Source organism: Pantherophis guttatus, chromosome 1 (genome assembly GCF_059756535.1).
Source record: "Pantherophis guttatus breed Tessera chromosome 1, ASM5975653v1, whole genome shotgun sequence".
Classification (NCBI taxonomy): domain Eukaryota; kingdom Metazoa; phylum Chordata; class Lepidosauria; order Squamata; family Colubridae; genus Pantherophis; species Pantherophis guttatus.
In genome coordinates, this window is record NC_142063.1 from 139,264,199 (window position 1) to 139,281,513 (window position 17,315).

General features: G+C 38.7%; 1 long non-coding RNA gene across 1 annotated transcript; it reads left to right on the forward strand.

The window, feature by feature from the left end:
- The first annotated feature begins 9,999 nt into the window (after positions 1-9,999).
- Positions 10,000-14,765, forward strand: LOC148116575 (uncharacterized). The gene is made up of 2 exons (XR_015733664.1): positions 10,000-10,082; positions 11,888-14,765. It is a non-coding gene; the product is annotated as an uncharacterized LOC148116575 (long non-coding RNA).
- Positions 14,766-17,315: the final 2,550 nt, after the last annotated feature.

A 17,315-nucleotide genomic window follows, 5' to 3' on the forward strand; every position in this document is an offset into this window, starting at 1 on the left:
GTTTCATTGTTATTCCCACTCATTTGGCCTTGTATTTTATTTATTTATTTAAAACATTTTTATAGTATATAAAGAGGGACACAGTAGCTCAGTGGCTAAGACGCTGAGTTTGTTGATCGAAAGTTCGGCAGCTTAGCAGTTCAAATCCCTAGTGCCGCGTAACAGGGTGAGCTCCCATTACTTCTCCCAGCTTCTGCCAACCTAGCAGTTTGAAAGCACGTAAAAAATGCAAGTAGAAAAATAGGGACCACCTTTGGTGGGAAGGTAACAGCGTTCCATGCACCTTGGGTGTTTAGTCATGCCGGCCAGATGACCACAGAGATGTGTTCATACAGTGCTGGCCCTTTGGCTTTGAAACGGAGATGAGCACTGCCCTCTAGAGTCTAGAACAACTAGCACATATGTGCGAGGGGAATCTTTACCTTTTATAGTATATAACTATATAATATTTATAAGTACAGGTAGCCCTTGACTTATGTAAGTAAGCCCTCAGCTTGCTTATGATCACGATTGAACCCAAAATTTATGTTGCTAAGTGAGACATTTGTTAAGTGAGTTTTGTCCCATTTTATGACCTTTCTTGCTTCACTTGTTAAGTGAATCACTGCTGTTATTAAGTTAGTAATAGGGTTGTTAATTGAATCTGGCTTCCCCACTGACTTGGCTTGAAAAAGGTGACCACATAACCTTGGGACACTGCAAAACATCATATGCCAGCTGCCAAGTGTCCAAATTTTTATTATGTGACTGTGGGAATGTTGCAATGGTCATAAGTGTGAAAAACGGTCATAAGTCACTTTTTGCAGTGCCATCATATCTTTGAACGACCACTAAAAGAATGGCTGTAAGTCAAGGACTACCTCTGTATGCAAAGCTTTTGAACTGAGACAACCCTAAGTTATGGATTGGCATCTGAAATACAAAGCAAGAGCATTCTATTGCTTGCTTCCAAAGAAGATTTACTCATCTTTGTTCTCCTAGATCAGGAATGCGACTTGAGGACACGGGATACTTATTGTGAACTCTTTTTGTTTATTTTAGATCTTGAAATACTGAATAAAGACATAAGACAAGATGAGAGGATTGTGGGAGTAAAGATTTAAAAAAGAGATTTATAAATTAAGAGCTTCTGCCAATGACGGTGTTGGTTTTGGAATATCCTTTAAAGAGGGAATTGAAACATCAATGGGCAAATTGAAATAATAGTAATTATTAGGCATATTAGTAGGTTTTCACATTAGTAAACAGAAGAGGAAGAAACAAAAATATGAAAATACACGTTCAAACAGAACGGATGAAGAAAACCAGCTTTAAGATTGAGAAAAAGGTTATTTTTAAAAATATTTGGACATCACGATGACAAATATGAACTGCACATTATTTCAAAATAACTATGTTTAGAAATGGAGTGAACTTTAAAAAAGATATGTTAAGACACAAGAAACTACAACTGCCATTGTTTCTGTGATCAAGATGAATGTTTTGCCTAGAATGTTGTTTTTGTTTAAGACAATATCTGCTTTGACAACTGATGCACTGTTTAAACAATAGCAGTAGGATATATCTAAATTTGTGCACTGGGAAAAAGAATGAGTTAAATAAAAGGTGTTACGAGACAAAAAAGAGGAGGATTGGGTTTACCTGATTTGAAATTGTATTTTGCAGCTTGCTGTTTGGAGTTAGAAGGATGTGACCTGAGATTTGGGTGGCATAGATATTTGTGGTTACAATAAAGTTAAGGCTAATGTAAATTCTAAAAATCATTATATTACAAGTGCCATCCTGAGAATTTGGGATAGACACAAACCCATGTATTTTTGTGGTTCTTAGCAGAAGAAGCATTTTATACTTGAGAATTATGGTATTTTTCTCTCCCCCACCACCCCCGTCTTGCTCTAGTAGTTTCTATTGGTTTTTATCTTTTTTTTTTAAGTTTTGAATAAAATTATACAGGAAAAAAGCAATGCAATTTGAAATTATAGGACTGTACATGCCGTACCCTTAAAATCCTTGGGTGCATCCTCCAAGTCCGCCAAAGATTTTTGCCTAAATTTTTAAATGACAGACGAGCCGGAGTATTAACTACATGTGTCAAATAACCATATTAATTATATTGATTTCTCCTTTAATATAAATTTAATCAAAGTTATCTTCACTGCTTTTTAGAGTGAGACCCCTGGCATGTCCATTTAAAGTGGCATGTTCCTTTCCTTAGATTTGTCAGGGGGTCTTTAATTCTAGATTTTAGGATAGTTTTAACTAATACAAATAATGCTTCTTAGCATTTTTTTTTCATATATTGCTCCTCTTTATTTAAGGTGGCGTGGTGGCTCAGTGGTTAAGATGCTGAGCTGATTATCTGGAAAGTCAGAAGCCCAAGTTTGAGACCTGATCGCTACCTGATGGAGTGAGCTCTCATCCTCATCAAGCTCCTGCCAACCTCGCAGTTTGAAAACGTGCATGTGCGAGTAGATTAATAGGTAACACTTTGGTGGGAAGGTAACAGCATTCTGTGATGTTATACTGGCCACATGACCATGGGAATGTCTTACGACAGCACTGGCTCAATGGCCTTCAAACAGAGGTGAGCACTACCGCCCCTAGTTGGTAACAACTAGTGAAGTAAAATCCACAGGGACTCCTTTACTTTTTACCTTATCTCTTTATTTATTATTGAATGTTCTGGATATTCGGAAACTATTTGCTTCTCTTTTTCCTTTCTGCTGGTTAATGACTGCAATAAAGTTATTTGAAGTTGAATGTCATGCCCATGCCTAAATCTAAGTCAGTCACATGAGTCTGGAACAGGGGTGGGTTCTACTTACCTTTACTACCGGTTCGCAACGGGATCACGCGAGTGCATTCGCTTCACTGGCGCACACGCCTTGCTTCTGCACATGCACAGATCGCCGATGACAACATCCAGGGCAATGGGCGGGGCCTCCCGCCAGTTTTACTACCGGTTCTTGTGAACCGATCTGAACCGAGGGCAACCCACCACTGGTCTGGAAGTAAAAGGCAGTGGGCAGTAAGTCACTGCTCACTGCGACAAGAGCCAGCCAAAGCATTTGGTGAATAGCTTTTCCTTAAGAAGCATAACACTGGATTTCAGTTTTATTTTCCTGTCAACTCAAATTACATAAAGTCAGGGCAATGCAAAGAGCAGAATCAAAAAGTGCAGTTCTCTTTCCCATCATGTAACATTGCTTGCTTGAGGGACACAACAACTAAAAAGGGCTAGTGATGGGGGAAAAAAACTTTTCCAATGATTCAGATTCCTGCATTAACCTGTCTAAGGGATATGATGGCTCAGCGGTTAAGCTTGATTGCTGGAAAGCTGACAGCCTGGGTTCGAGACCCAAGCTTTGCATGACTGGGTGAGTTCTCATTACTTGCTCAGCTCCTGCCCACTTAGCAGTTCGAAAGCATGCAAATATGAGTAGATAAATAGGTAGGTGGGAAGATATCAACATTCCATGTGCTTTGGCATATAGTCATGCTGGCCACATGATCACGGAAAGTCTCTTTGGACAATGCTAGCTGTGAAACAGAGATGAGCATCGCTCCCTAGAGTTGGATACGATTGGACAGGGGAAACCTTTACCATTAACCTTTATCTTAATCAACTTGTGTATAGCTCACTTATTATTTACATTTAGGAATCATTTAATTGTCTTCCAGACATTCCTGTGTGTATCCTATGAAGTGAAGGTTTATGTGTGCAGTTATGTTGGCAATTCTGCTTAATTCCCGGAAAATATATGGCTGCTTTAAAAGGCTGCCAAAACAAGCTGCCCTGTTCCCACTCTCTCTCTCAGATACCCTTTTCTCTTCAAATGTGTACTTAACAGTAGATCAACTACTCCCTTCTTAATGCAGCAAAACACCAATTTTGTGTTCTATTTCTCATTAAGATTACACTCAGTGAATTAATCTAGCTTGATTCATACTTAAGAGTAGACACTCATTGAATTCAATGAACTGTTGCAGCATTTGATGTATGCAGGCAATCATTTGATTATTTCATGTTTTTCAGCATAATCAGAGAATCACAGAGCTAAGGAAAGACTAGGTTTTGCCCAGATCTAAGCATTCCAAACAGATCACTACTTAGTGTCTGCTTAGGTACAGTCTGCAAAGAGAAGCCCACCATCTTTATAGGTAATTGATTCTGTTGTTATACTTATTATATGGCTCATCTATCATGGAGAAACTTGAAATCTCCCTTCCCTATGATAAAGAGTCTTAAATACTCTGAACTATGGAAAATAAAATAGTCAAAACCTTTTAGATATCCCTTCAGATGTTTGAAGAGTGTTATCTCTTCTTACGGCTAAATACACCTAATTCTACAAGGAAGAAATTGTAGAAATTGGTTTTGAGGCTCTGGTCATCTTTAAAACCTTCCACTGAAACTATTTCTGCTTCTAAGAAACCTTTTGGGTCCAGAACTTGAGCTGGGCCTGACTAATGTAGAATGTATCAGAAACATTACTTTCTGCGATTTGGAAATTGAACTTGTTTGGATGCAACCTAAAATGGTATTTGCCTTTTCATAAACTACATCACCTTGCTAACTCAAATGTAGACTGTAATTGATCATAATTCTAAAATCCTTTTAATCTGTACCTTTGCCAACCCAAAAGATTTTCAACCTGTTTATTCAATGTATTTTTTTTCCCCTTAAGGGAGGATCTTTGTGCTTATCTCTTACATCTGTTACTCTTGGCCCTTCTAATTACTTGATATATTGAGATCAATTTTATTTATTTTTCTCTGTCATCATATAATAGCTATTTCATGTTTAGGTCTTTTGCAAATTTGCTAAGGATTTTATCTACTTCACTGTCTGTGTCATTAATCAAAATGTTGAAGAGTATTGGCCCAGGTCTAAAACTTGTGACATCTCACTTGATATCATAGATGCACAATATACAGTATATCTGCTCAAGGATCACACTGATCATAGTGCAAAAATGGGAGGGGTTAGAACTTCTTCTGGAAGGAGGACGTATGACTTTAATGGATTCCATAAAGTACTATGGGTTTCTTAAACAACTGCAAGTATTACAAGACCCATTCGCTCCTTAGGATTATTTAAAATTGACCACACACACACTGGGATTAGAGAAATTAGCTCCAGTCCCTAGATTTTGCTCCCCTGACTTTGATGCATAGGTATTGTTCAATGATTTTGAAAACTTATTTATTTCAACTAGCTGGGCTGGCTTGAGCTAAATTTTAAATTGATTTTAAATTGGGTTGTTTTAATTTACGGCCAGAATATTTAATTATTTTAATACTGTTTTTTAATTTTTTTTAAAATTTTGTATGCTTTGTTTTTACTTAGGCTGTGCACCGCCCTGAGTCCTATTTGGAGAAGGGCGGTATAGAAATTTAAACAAACAAATAAATAAATAAATAGCACTCTTGTAAAAAAATTGCTTGATTTCTAATGTTCAGAGTATAATAAACTGATGGTATTATGGAAAAAAGTACAGAGAGCTGAAGAAGCTTCTTGGATGAGAAGCAAAATGTCTTCAAAGAAAAAAAGAAAGTCCAGTTACCTCTTGAAAAAAATCACCTTTGGGACAATTATGACCTGGATGACTAAGAATCTCCATAGATATTTGTTATGGAACAATTTTACCAATAAGCACCAGACCATAGTTCAGTGACAGAGCACACAGCCAATAAGATCCTCACTTAGCGTTCAATTTCTGAAGTCTCGTCCCAAAAAGATCAGGTGGCAGATGATGAGAAACATTTCTGCTTGAGACTCCACAAGCCTCTAAAGGCAGGTCTGGATTTAGGGCTTATCCTGTTATCAGAACTGTCTGGAAACTGTTCCTGGAGGGTCATAATAGAGTGTGTTACCCTCTATCGATCTTCCAATCACCCTCAAAGCAACCTTCATGAGTGTTTTTCTGCTCCACTTCAAAAATACAGTATACTTTTCCAGCATATGTAGTCTGTTTGGGTTAAAGCCCTTCGCTTTGCTGCAGGCTAACCTCAACAGGTCAATTATTTTTGCAAAGGAAAAACCATGTATTCAACTGGGGCAATGCTTATCAAACATTCTGATAGGTGTTTTTTTTTTTAGATTTCCCCTTACCAGCACTAAAGAAATAACATAGCAGTTAAGAAAGTAACCTGCCAGTTCAAAGCCTGAAAATATTTTTGTGGTAGGTAGTGTTCTTCTCAGAGCTTTATTGCTTTATTGTTTCCACTCACCTGAGGCAGAAGCTACCTATTAGCCCATATACAACACACACATATTTAAAGGTGTATAGTCCAGGAAGTCCCAGCTCCAGAAAGGAAAGTGGATGGGCTATTGTTTTCCTGGAACAAAGTGGGCAGTCCCAGAAGCAGGGCAATTGTCCAATAGGAAGACACCATAGCCTGCAGTCTGGATTGAACAAATTTGCAAACTCTTGCCATAATGTCTTAGTCTGGACAGGATTTTCCTAAACTGGTTTAGAGTCAAGTGTGCAGATATAACATAGAATAGACAATAATAAGTAGCCAGAATGAAGCTAGAGGAACTGTCCAGATATAGAGCAGATCACCCGGTTTTAACATTATTTATCTAGTTTCTTTTAATCAAAACTGAAAATTTTCCACTTTTATGATATTCAGGCTTTTTCAGCCTGGATTATTCTGTCTGCAACTTTGGATTCTTTGTCCATATGAGATCTGAACACCCAGAATTTCAGCAAATAAAAACACAGTTACAGCTTTTCCATTGTAAAGCTTTTTCCTTTATTCACCTGTGGGAACAATTTGACTAGAGCAGAAAGACAAAGCAGAGAGTGGTAAAAATAGACAATAAATAGCTGTTTAATATGTTAAAATAACTTGAGCAGTGAAATACTAAAGCTGTAAAGGAGCAGGACAATTTGCATTAACAGTATTTATACTGCTATTCCCTTGTGGATGGTCTTTAGTAGACGTAGATGGTCTAATATGTGTATAATTCCATTTCTAAAATAAGGAGAATTCAATATATTGGACTAGTCCAAGCACTGGGCAATTATTTTAGAAATAATTGCAAACTTTTCGTGCTGCTTAAACAGGCTTATTGACTTTAAGCAGGTATTTAAAAAAAGATCATTAGTTTGTTCAAAGTAGATTGCACTATGAAGAAACAACATAGTTACCATCAGTCTATCCATCCATTTATTTATCTATTTTCTGGCTCTTAAGGTATAGAAATGTTGCAAGCCCTTTTTATGCAAATTTAAATTTATTCTGGTCCAACCTTCCAGTGAAACCTTTGGATGCTGGGCTCAGCTGTCTTCTTAAGGCTTTATTACATCTTTAGACTAAGGTATGAGTTCTGGTCATCAGTTTTCCTCCAGCAGTTTATCTCAGAATGAAATATTTGCTTCCTCCCAAGTTGTTATACCTCATCCTGAACCTCCAATTCTTCTCCTCCTCCATCCAAATGGTAACTGACTCCAAAAGTACTCCCCCTCTTCATTATTTCAAATGTCAGCTTGAAGCTTGTCACCTGTTACAAGTTCAGTTGAGGGAGTCATATTATCTGCTGAACATATACTGTAGTAGGAAAGCCAGATTTCTGGAGAGCAAGATCCTTAAGGGTCAAAAAATGGAGTAGCTTGCCTCCCAGAAGAATCTTCCTCATAAACCCACTCTTATTTTTGTTAAGAAAAAAGAAGGGGGGAGATTAAAATTATCCATTTTGTCATGAGAGTTTGATAACATGGTAAGCTGAGGAGATCTGGAACATTTTTGCAGCCATTAGTTGCAGATTAAGTCCTTCAGGTTTACATTTAAACTCTCAACAGTTACTTCCAAATGTTGATCAGAAAACATTAAAATATAAGCAGATACAATATGTTTAATCTAAATCTGCATCCCTGTATTGCTTCTCTTTTTAAAGATTTACAGTCATGATGCATGAGTGGACTGTTCTTCTCTTCTTCTCATCCCGATGAATATATTCATACTTTTTAAATTGACTTATTCAAGTCAAGAACAAAAGGCTAGAGTTGGCTTGTGTTGAAATGAAGATAGTTTAGGTGTTCCCAGTGAATCCTTGGCTAAAGCATGGAAACAATACAAAGGAAAGGAATGCATCTTTGACAGTCTACCAAAGCCATGTCTCTTCCTCACAAAACTATGGATTTTCATTGCTTACAGCTATAGAAATCAACCAACAAATGGTGTTATTGGTTCCCATTGTGTGCAGGAACAGTTAGAAAACCATGAACATAGAACAACACCCACAATTACCACAACAATGGGCGTCTAGTGTTCCCATTGTGCTAGACTCTGAACTTTCACACTGGGACTGCAGAGCCACATCTGTGTCCACAAGTGAATTGCACAACAACATTTCTTTAAGCCCAAAGGACCACCATATAACAATAGGTCAAATCATGGTTGTTTTCTATGAAAAATAATTAAAGAAATGGGAATTAAACACTTATATTATTGATGGAAATCCTTCTGTAATTCTCTGTCTCATTCCAGCTTGACTCCATTACTAGTTTAATGTCTATCATTCCCATTGAAATGAACTCATCAAATAATTCAGGAACAGGAAAGGTATACTCTTACTTTTCAAGAAAGAACTAGGATGGGTGCCCTGCCACCCATTTTTCTTTCAAAAGTAGGGTTTGCCCTCAACCCTGTGGTAGAATTTCAAAACCGATGGAATCTTTGCTTCTCGGGAGTTTCTCAAAATATAACATGCAATTAATACATATAGTTCCAAATCTTATGTGTGTTTTTGTGTTTGTGTGTACTGTATGTATGCAATATATAGAGTGTGTATACAGTGTACACACAGAGAGAGAGAGTTAAGTGATACTACAGTAGGATCCATGGTGTTATTAGAAAGGAATCGTGCTGGAGTTTAAAAAGCAGAAATAAATCTATTTGTTATATGATATAAATTAAAACAAGCTGTCAAAATGCAAGCACACCACCACATCTTTACAAAATCACATTTTATTAAAGCAAAGGAGAATTACCTAAGAGATCCAAGTTAAGAAATATTGTTGAAATGGTGAGAAATTGTGTTTGTATGCATCTAACTCAATGTGTTCACATGCCTATTGCTAGCCTTAGAATCTCCTCCATCACTAAGATCTGCTATAAACATACAAGAATAACCCTCAATAAATCATGATAATTTATATCACTGCTAATTCTGGGGAAGCAGCAGCAGGGGTTATTCTTGAGTCACACTTCATATTACCCAAACTATAATTATTTTCATTAAAATCTAAAATGGCTTACAGCAAATTTAATTCTAAACACACAGCCTTGCACATTGAGCAGCGCACACAACAGAGCCAGAAGTGTGTTTGAAGTAACTAAAGTCAAGTGCAAAATAACAAGCAACCTTTTGATTTATACTTTTTAATTATACATCTTTGTAGACATACAATCAAAGCACTTCTGATATCCCCTTTTTAAGCCTAACATCCAACTGGCTCTTTCAGTTGCCGCTCAGTTGATTAAAAGTCAGTGTCAACTCATGGAAATGCCGTCAGGTGCTTATAAATACTGCCTCTTTCATAGTTTGAGCATGTCAAGAGGACATACTTTGTTTCAGAAGGAGAAAGAAAGTGCTTCAGTCGTTCGTGGGAAGGGGAGAGCACAGCGATGATAAAGAGTCTCTAAGAGCTCTTGAGAGATTCTTATAATCCACCAGCTCACCTTACTGCTCTCTGATGCCTTTCCTCTTAGAATTTCAAATAATTTTGACAAACATTTAATTAAAGTTGAACTCTGTTTTGACACGTAAGGTACATAGCACGCCTATTAATTAACACCGAGCCCAGCCTCTTTGTAAACTTTGTAGAAATCAATAGCAATTTTTTTTCCTCATGAGCAGAGAGAGCGAGCTTCAAATCAGAAGCTAACAGTGAGCTGCCAACAGCTGTTATTCAAAAGCTGCTTTATATCACAACACACACTCTGGAGTTAGCTAACATTTACACCCTCATTCTCCCATTCTCAAGAATCAAAGGAACACTGCATTTAAAGCAGAAAGTGACAAACTTCTAGCTATGGAGCGGAGCCATGGTGGGAGGTTCAGAGAGAAGGTAAGCATAGGATTTTTCTGCAAACCATAAAACGTTGTCAACTACTGGCATAAAGAGCGGAGTCACCTTGCTCTGACATATAGATGAATGAGGTGACAGGGAGCTTTCAACTATTTCTACTTTTTGCCTCAGATCAGCACAAAGGAATCAGGGAATGAATGAATTCTCAAATTCTCCTTGGTGCACAGTCCCTAGCTTGCCACAATGAGATTCTTCTAGACACTGCAGTTTTACCATTGTATCACTAAAGCTATATTTCTAAGGAACTTTTCCCCAAGTGTCAGTGTATGAAAATATAAAGACAGTGGGTGCAGAAAAGGTAAAGACAAGAGAAGTTATTTGCTCCTGGGGATTAAGAATTCCACCCAGTCATTTGAAAATGACACTGGGATGTTTGGGCAACGTGGTTGGGATTCTTGTTTTACAAAAGGAATTTCGGAGTGCAAATGAGATTCGCCTCCTCCCCCAAGCACTAAGTTGGTTAACCTGCTGTGCGAAATAACTTTCCAGTATGCCCTGCATCAATTTCTATTAGTACTTATCTATGGAATCAGACAATATTTATAATACCGACTACCAAGAGCATGGAAACTAAAATTTAAGATAAATAACACAGAAGGGAGAATATGCAAAGAAAGGATATGCTTCCTTTGTTTGAGCTGCATATGCTTAAGTCTAGTTGCGATAAACAGTGGGAAATACTGAAAAGGCATATAAGGGACAAGTACGTATCTGGTTGAAGAATGAAAGTGGCAAAATTTTCACTAACTATCTAAAGTAAAGATGCTGTGAACATACTTTTAAAAATATTTTAGAAGCTGTGGAAGAGGCATCAGTTATAAAGGTAACAGAGGCCCAAAAGCTGTTGTCTTAATAATTTGGAAATAAGTGCTCGAAATGCATTCTAGTTTTCTTTCAAAAGGTGTACAGAGGCCTAAGAGAAGGGTGGTGTGGATAACTAGAACCTATCAAGGCTGATTGGAGTGCTGAGAAAATAATTTGTTCTGAGCCTTAAGCTCAAAGGGGAGGGGGCAGGGGTGAAATGCTCCCAGTTTGGACCGGATCGCCCGATCTGGTAGCGATGGAGGTGGGTGATTCGGAGAACTGGTAGCAAAAATCCCTGCCCCCCCCATGCCCGGCTGAGCCGCGCAATCATCAGAGGCTTTTTTTTATTTTTAAAAGCATTTTTCTACAACCTGTTCGGCGGAAAAAATGCTTTTAAAAGTAAAAAAAAAAAGCCTCTGATGATTGTGCGGCTCAGCTGGGATTGGCAGAGGCTTTTAAAAGCATTTTTTCTACAACCTCTTCGGTCAAAGAAGTTATAGAAAAAATGGTTTTAAAAGTAAAAAAAAAAAAAAGTTGGCCACGCCCACCCAGTCACATTACCTCCCCACCAAGCCACGCCCACAGAACTGGTAGTAACAAATTTTACATTTCACCACTGGGGGTGGGGAACACTTGCTATTTTATTACTTTGACATTTGCAAATTATATTGTGCTCCCTTTTTCCTTATTGTGTCTTATTTTCATGCATTGTCACTTTGTTTTTAATTTTTATTGTAGCTATGAGCGTCGAAAGCTGGAAGTGACATAAGAGTAGGAGTTAATTTCTCTTCCTGGCTGCCCACACCACACCTGCAAATTGCCTTGTGACCATGTGTTTCTTGTGTTCCTTCGTTTGACCCTCCAACTGTCATTTAAATGGCAAGGGGAATCAAGAGAACATTTGGCAATTATCTCCTGTCCCTGTACTCACTTGAAACTGAAATATGACATTTTGTTTCCCATCTCTTATTTGCTCTTAGGCAAAGAAGCAAGTGTGGTGAAAGAGTGGTCGGCAGGGGTCCCAAATGGTGATTCTTTCACCTGAAACTATTAACACGACGATTGATCGTGATTTCTGCAAGGCGATCTTCGCATCACTGCCTTAAAGGAACAGTACTAGATTTCATAAACACATCTATCTGTCTAAGACTCCAGAAATACAAAGCCATGCGGAGATACAAGTGGTCCTCGAATTACAACGTCTTGTTAGTGTCTGTTCGAAGGTACAATGGCAGTGAAAAGAGTGACTTATGTTTATTTTTCACACTTATGATAGTTGCAATCCCCATGGTCACACCATCAAAATTTGGATGCTTGGCAACTGGCATGTATTTATGATGGTTTCAGTGTCCCGGGCTCATATGGATCACCTTTTGAGACCTTCTGAACAAGCGAAGTCAATGGGGGAAGATTCACTTGACAAACATGTTACTAATTTAACGACTGCAGTGATTCACTTAATAACTGTGGCAAGAAAGGTCTTAAAATAGGGCAAAATCTGTAGTCCAGGTCATAGCATCAATATCGGTTTCCACGCAGATCTAAATGTATTTATTTATCTTTGTAGCCCATAAAAGATTTATTTGAAACATGGCACCAGATTCATCTCAGCTGCATAGAGAAACCATTTATTTCATTTACTATTGAGGAATCCATACATCAGCTTGCACCAAAGAGTAATACCGGATGCACAGACAACCAGGGAGAAGGATTCCCTGAAACTACTTTGGATATTCTTATCACGAACACAATAGATATTGGCAACATTATTTGATCCAGGATCCAAGGGCAGAATTAATACCACATGTTCACCTCGTTACACAGATATTTGATACATGTTTATATAAACAAAAAGGAAGAAAGAAAGAAAAGGGAGGGGGGGCACCATGCCATGATATACTCTCTTTATCTCCAGAGCAGGTATACATCAGATGTAATATCCTGGCTTTTAAAAACAGCAGGATGAGACTCATTGGTGTTATCCAATTTAAGTAGCTACAGCTTAGGATCATATGGATACAATAACAGCATTGCTCTATATTTCCTAGAATATCAAGAGAGTGAGAACCCCTGTTTTGGCAACAGACAAATTATATATATAAAAAAAGACTTCTGCTGGATGTTTCTCATCTAGTGCTGTGCTGACACACACACACACACACACACACACACACACACACACACACAGACTTCAAAAATTTTCTTTGTCTTCTTTTTTTTAAAGGAGAAGAAACATTCGATAAAAGTTTCCTAGAAGAAATAGATTTGCACTTTGCTGAATTACAATATAAATTATACATATATACATATGCATATACACAGTGGTGGGATTCAGCTGGTTCAGGCCGGTTCGGGAAAACCGGTAGTCAAATTGCTGGCTGGCCCCACCCCTTCCTGCCCCGCCCCTTCCAGGAGTCCCCATGTGCCTCATTTTGGCTCCCAGGTACATACAGGGAGGCATCCTAGGTGCAAAATGGGGCACCGGGGGGGGTGACGTGCCCCCCCATGGCTCGTTTTTGCTCCCAGGGGGGAGCAGGAGGCCAAGTGCTGCCCGTCACACACCCCTGGCCACACCCACCAAGCCACGCCCACAGAACCGGTAGTAAAAAAATTTAAATCCCACCACTGCATATACACATACAAACACACACACACACAACCACATGTGCACACACAGACAAACCCACCTGAACCTTTTCTAGCTTCATCTATTCTCCTAGACTTCCTGCACTTCAGATTTCTCAGGAATAATATATCCTCTCAAGACAGAGGAAGGATGACATCCAATGAGCTTTTTAGAACAGTAAAAAAGGGGCAGCCAGGGAGACTGCAGAGCAGTGGAAAATTGAAACACTAGCACTCTCTTCTGTTGTTGCTTGTTGTTGTTTAGTCACTAGGTTGTGTCTAACTCTTTGTGACCCCATGGACTACAGCATGCTAGACCCTTCTGTCCTCCACTGTCCCAAAGGTGCTTTTTCAGGAGGCAACTGGACTTTTTTGTTTTATCTTTGAAGATGTTTCGCTTCTCATCCAAGAAGCTTCTTCAACTCTGACTGGAAGGTGAGGAATGGAAGGATTTATACTCCTTGAAGACAGCTGGTCATTTGCATCCTTTTAGAGAGTCGTTGAGACCCTTGGAGGTTTATCTGTGTCCTCAAGGTCACCTGAGTAGTGCAAATGGTTCCTGTAGTCTGCAATTTTTCTGGAAATCCGTTAATACTCCCACACCATTTGAAGGGTATTCATCCCAAAGTGCATAGCTAAAAGTCTATGGAGACTCTTTCGGACAACCAAGATCTGGATGACTGAGAATCTTCACAGACACTGTCCTCCACTGCTTCCTCAAGTCTGCCGAAATTCATGTCCACTATGTCTATGACACTATTTAACCATCTTATTATCTGCTGTCCCCTTCTCCTTTTGCCTACAATCTTTCCCACCATCAGGGTCTTTTCCAATGTGTCCTCTCTTCTCATTTGGTGGCCAAAATATTTGAGCTTCAGCTTCAGGATCTGTCCTTCCAAAGAACAGGGAGTACTGATTTCTTACTCTCTTCTACATGAATACAACAAAGCCTGAAAACTGCCACCAAGTCAGTAAGAAGGAAAAAAAGTTGCTGGTTTTGTCAGTAAAACCAAACCGAACCGAACCAAACCGAACCGGACCGAACCATGATGTCATTTTTACATTAGTGTTACTTCTATTGGATTCTTTGAGGGCAAGGCTGGTCAAAATGTTCCCTGGATACTGCATTGTTGTGTCTACTGTTCCCACAAATAGCATTTAAAAATCTATTTTGCCTCTGATTGTATTCTCAAAATACTTTCTGAATGTGAATAAACAAATAGAGCAACTCTAGTAGACATATCTGTGCATTTGTAATATGAACAGTTACCTCCCCAATATAACAAGATTGCTGATCTCTTGCTACTGAAGCAAAATGGGAGCTGATTATATAACCATGTAATGCATTGCAGCTCATCTGTTTGCCCAGATCCAAAAAGCTCCTGGACAGATATCATGGGAAGCCCTGGGATTTTCTTCTGAAGTCTTTCTGAATTAACTACTAATGGGGAGCCTTCTTTGATAGCTCTGTTGTAATTAAGTGCAGCTGGATGAAAAATCAGCCACAAAGGGAACTCAAGTTTGTTTATCATTATTCCTGATTTTGGTAGCAGATGTTTTGTGAGTACCTTTGTAGCAGGCTTAATTTGTCTTCGCTTAATAGGAAACAGGTAAACTTTGATTAATAAACTGAACAGTCAATTGCTTAGTCGTTTTCAGAGATTTCACACTATGATTACAATTTTGGGGACTTACCGAGTCAGATTCCACAGCAGGCTTTGGCATGCAGTAGAGTTAGATAGATAGGAATGCAGTGGCTCAGTGGCTAAGATGTTGAGCTTGCCAATTGAAAAGTCGGCAGTTCAGCGGTTCGAATCCCTAGTGCTGCGTAACGGGCAGAGCTCCTGTTTCATGTCCCAGCTTCTGCCAGCCTAGCAGTTCGAAAGCACATAAAATATGCAAGTAGAAAACTAGGGACCACTTTTGGTGGGAAGGTAACAGCGTTCCGTGTGCCTTTGGAATTTAGTCATGCCGGCCACATGACCACGGAGACGTCTTTGGACAGCGCTGGCTCTTCGGCTTTGAAACGGAGATGAGCACCGTCCCCTAGAGTTGGGAACGACTAGCACGTATGTGCAAAGGGAATCTTTACCTTTTTAGATAGGTGTATCTATATGTATGTAAGAAGACCCTGAGATTCTAATTGTCCTCTCAGCAAGATAGATGCAACACAAATCGTCACGTATTTTAGGATTTGGTGTTTTTATAATCTTTGGAGATAGTACTTTTTGATGATGTTAGCTGGGGACTGTATTATTAATTTATAGTTTCTCACGCAGTCAGCCAGATATTTAGACTGGATTTGGCATTTTTATCTGCTTATTGAGTTCTTCCCAAGGACTTAAGATAGGAAGATGTTGATGTTTGATGGTGTTAGAAGTATCATCGCAGGATGTAAGCTGTTCAGAGTAAAGCTGCCTTTTGCAATTGACTAATGGTGAATTTGTCAATGCTGATGGTGTTCAAGTGGTACTGCAGATGTTTTGGAATTGCACCCAAGACATCTATTGTTATTGGTACTATGGTACCTTGGCTTTCTTTTGTGATAGTTGTTCTACTTCCATTTTCAGGTCTTTGTGTTTTATTATCTTTTCCAGTTCCTCTTCTTCTATTTTGCTGCCCCCAAGTGCTGCCACTTCCACTATCCAATGTTTTTTTGTCTTTTTCATCAACATTTGTTAAGTCCGGTGTGTTATTAAGCTGAGGACCATACTGAGTGAAGACAATGACATCACCAATGAATGTAAAGTCTGAGTTTTCAGCTTCACCCTCTAATTTTCAAAGTATGTTAACATATTCATTTCCTGGGAAAATCAGTACTATACTTTATTTGTTCTGTTTGGGGAATGTCCTATAGACCCAATAGAATAGACCTAAGCTGCAGAATAATCAGAATTTATTTCTGGAAGAGCAGAGCAGCACAACGACAATTGTCTCTGAGGCCAATACATGACAATGAAAAGGTTCCAAGGAAAAGGAAGTCAGCCATGCATTGTGCCCTATTACACACCAGCTTTGGTTTGTATAACAGCTGCACAAAGAGGAAAGATAGTAGTAGGGTCCCTTCCCAATATTAGACAGCCTGATGCAGCTGCTTGAGATGGCATATGACCAGGTGAACAATCATACTCATGTGCATAATTCTGTTGGTCCCACACCCATTCAACTAGCCTTCTGGTTCATCAACAGCATCAGTGTAAAATTCAAAAATCTAATCTTTTTCACATGGAATTGTGAGAAAGGCCATTCTGTCTTTTATTTCAGGCCGCCAGGTTTGTAGAGCAATCCTGGTGATGTTCAAAAAACATTTTTGAGAATTTTACTCACAATTAAGATGGCAAAATTTTATGTTTTACTCGTTTTTTGGATTTTTCATGTCTCTGCATTCTGCATAATTTAACAACAAATAATGCCTTTTAAAGTTGGAACATCTGTGCTTTTTCCTCTGGTACTTTTGCACACCTGCAAAATTTTGTAACCAATTTTCCCAATAAAATGTCTTTTCCTATCTTAAACCAGTCCTTCTCATATATCTGCAGAAATGTCTGCAAGAAAGCAACTTAGCTCAGAGAGCACCAAGGACCTCTCATTTTAACCCTGAGCTACAAAAAACGCTTTTTGCTGTTGGTCATCTCTCTTTACTTTTTCTTCCTTTCCTTCAACATTTCCCAATACTTCTCAAGAAAGTTACTGTAAGTCTTTGCATAATGTGTCCAAGGTGGGATAATTGAGCCTGGCCATTTGTAACTTGGGTGAGAACTCTAGATTGATACAGTAGCACTC